This window comes from Lepidothrix coronata, unplaced genomic scaffold, assembly GCF_001604755.1.
Source record: "Lepidothrix coronata isolate B3197 unplaced genomic scaffold, Lepidothrix_coronata-1.0 Scaffold22, whole genome shotgun sequence".
Classification (NCBI taxonomy): domain Eukaryota; kingdom Metazoa; phylum Chordata; class Aves; order Passeriformes; family Pipridae; genus Lepidothrix; species Lepidothrix coronata.
Window position 1 is genome coordinate 936,611 of NW_016690202.1, and position 3,552 is coordinate 940,162.

The following is a 3,552-nucleotide window of genomic DNA, read 5'->3' on the forward strand; positions in this document are numbered from 1 at the left end:
CAGCAGTACATATACATAGACACAAGAGTTCAGCAATGGTCAGAAACCTTCTGCTCTCCATCCTGATAAAGTAGTCCAGCTGTCCCTCTAGGGCCTGCAGAAGCGGAGATGAATGTGTAATGTGAATTCTGCCTTCAATTTATGGCTTAATTTTAAAATAAGTGAAAATAAAACATGAAGAGGAATATCACCGACAGAGAGTAGTCTGAGCCCTGCTTTCTATCACTTTCCTACAGCTTCCATTTATCTCCATCAGCATGGAGAGCTTTCTGAATATTCCTGTACTATGAGTTATGAATATCCAGGCTTGTCTCCAAGGCAGGGCTTGCCCACCATCTATTTCAAGCCCACACATCGGTAGTCCTCCACAGGCAGGAAACTGATGTCTAAGCAGTTACTTGTGGACCATACATGGCTGACACCAGAACAAAGCCAGATACATTGAGCACAGTCTACCAGCCCATATATAGCCCTATAACATATAGCATATTTTATTATATTTTCTTTTCTTTTTTTATCACATGCCCAATGGCTTATTTTTTAAGTCCCTGGCTACTTTCTGGGAGAAGGCAGGAGGGCAGTGAAGCAAGTCACAAGCTTTGGACTATTTATTGCCTTGGATTCACCAACTCTCTTCCATTTTCTACTCTTTCTAGAAAACATAGGTAAGCTGGTGTAGACTGATCATTAATGTCTTTGCATCATCCTGGAGACTGAAGCCAATGTTTCATTGCTAATGTTCACGTGATTGTGACCCCATAATTGCTGCCTTCAGTCATGCTGGGGAATGGGGAAATTTGAGGCAAAGCACTATTGAAGGAGGTTTGTGGGTTTGAGCTTTTCAGCAGCGCATGTTCCCTATTACTCAGGACTGGCATAGGGGAGGGAAGACAATTCAAAATAAGAGCTAACTGAAGCTGCTGGTTTTGGACAGAAAGTTAGCATCATGCATTTGTCTGTACTTACACCAGCCATACTTCATGACTTCCCTAAAGCAGAATTCACTCCGTCAGCAAAACAGAACATGTGTTAATTTACATGCTTTGGAAGGAAAGCAGTGAATCATTTCTAATGGTTCAGTTGCTCTACTCATAGCACCTAATTAATTCTGACCAGAATGTTGCAAAAAATTATCTAACAAAATTCAAGTATTTATTTCAGCTTTAGTATTAGATAAGTTGAAATTAATGAGGAATTGACCTTGTAGCTAAATCACCACCCTATGACTGAGGTCCAGTCATCAACTCAGCTCCTTAGGAAACCACACCACCTTGTTGGCCTTTGCTGTTTGGGTTCCCTCCACTGAACATTTATCAAACCACACATGACCCTGGTAGATGCTCAGCTCTCTGCATACATCACCACCAGCAAAGGTCCAAACCCTGAGGGGAGGAACATGGAAGGGAAAACTGATCTCTGGGGGCTCTTGCTTTTCACAGGGAAAATCCAGGTCAGACTGCAGACTGGCTCTGAGCAGGGCCATGCACCTGAGCACAGAGTTATGTGGAGGAGGCTGACTGCCCTCCAAGCCAGCAGTGTTGGAGCCAGTCAGATCCCCACCAGCAGCCCCATCTGTGCTGAGCATGTCAGAGCCTGAACTGCACTGGGAAGACAGCGTCAGAGCCACAGCATTGCAGGCAGAGGAGGGAAAACCACTGCCAGAGACCCGTGCCAATGAGTTCAAGTAAAAAAAAAGCTGCTTATATCTAATTACAAGCTTTCTGATAATGCAAATTTAAAATGATAAGAAGCAGCAAATATGGTAGAATACAGTCTAACATACATTTTAGCATTTGTTTTACGTAAATTTGAACAGACACCATCCTCTTGAATGGTTCAATAAGGAACACAACTCTCATTCTAGCACAGAAACCCTGTGTCTGTTTCCTCAAATTTTATTTCCTGCTACATTGACCTCAGCTACAAATTTCCCAACAAAAACACAATAGGTGGTTTATGTCACATTACGGGAAATCACAAAAGCCTCCCAAGTGACCCTGATTTTCAGGCACTTCTGATTTTCTATCATCCCTTTTTTCCCCTCTCATGCCTGCTATATAATTAATATTGGAGCTTTATAACAGGAAAATATCACTTTTAAGACACAATATGGTTTTCTTGCTTGTCATTTATTTTCTCTGAATTGTTACACCAGAGGCTTTTTTTTTTGCTTTCTCTTCTATCAAGAGAAATACAAATAATCAAGAAATTACACAAACAAGTGTAATTTCACTTGTTTGCATAGACAACAGCAGCAGCACAAGAGATGGAGATTCACAGCAATTCAACTCACAACGTTATTTCATAGACAGTTGCCTCCTTTCCTCGCTTCCTCAGACACCAATTGGGAAATTTTCTGCAAATTGACATATGTCAGGTTAGCATTATGACTGAACCAAAGTCCGTGAACCATGGATATCTGTACACTTCCCAGTAGTGCCTGTCTTCACTTAGTTGCTCTTTGCTAGCTGAAAAATTAAAGATCACAGCTTGCATTAGAATCAGAAGGAAGAAAATTCTCAGCAAAGTCACTGTCCTCCCATGCCACGTCAGAAAGAAAAGACATTTTCTGCCATTCCAATTACTTAGTTAATCCCAGTGAGCTTTCCCTGGAATAGACATTTGTGTCACCATTACTCAATAAACACAAAGCTATTAAGGTATTTTCTAAACGAAACTCTTCATGAAAGCACGGCTTGAAATAAATGTTCAATGGCAGCACAGCTCTGCCAGAGCTCCCTCATCAGGACATTAGCCACTGTACTGAGTGTGCTTCCCCATAGACCCAAGTCCAGAGCCAGCTCCAGATAACTGTTCCTGCACTCAGTGGCACCCACAGACACTGCTTTCTTCAATGCAGAAACAAAACTTGAAACAACTGCAGCTCTGCACTGAGCACAAGTTTAAGTACTTTTGCTTTCACAGGGAAGGAAATCTTTTGGTTTTTTCCCCCTTAATCCACCACAGTTAACTGTAATCCTGAAATAACAAAGAGAAGTACATAACTTAGAAAGTGGCACAGGTTCTTTTTTTGCTTAAACTGCCCCAAGATCTCATTTAGTGGAGAAAGTGCAGTAATTTATCCTCCCAAATTTCTCTGAGTCTTTTCCTTCTGAGTTTCCTTTGGTCTCACCAGGCTGTAGTAACAATCAGGTTTCCTGTTTCATAAGGACATTTCTTAGGCCTATGTTCTCATCCTTACCACATCACATTTTCATCGAGGAGTAACAGAGATACTCCAGGACCACTGCTAACACTCCAGCTACACATTTCCCCGGATGCCTTAAGCCCATAATGGTTTTTTATTTTTCTAATACTGGTAAAACTTATAAGTTTTATAAGTAGGTTTTAAAAGCAGCAACCCCCCCTCCTTTGTCCCTTGTCCCTTTCCCTTTCTCTAGCACCCTTGTTTACACATTCCTTAACCCTCTTACCCCATTCTATGCTCCCTATATCAATCCTACCCCTGAATACAGCAGAGATGTTTAGTCTTTTGTCAAGGCAAGGCCTAGATTGTTGGCAGAACAGCATATCAGGGCCTAAACCACAGAA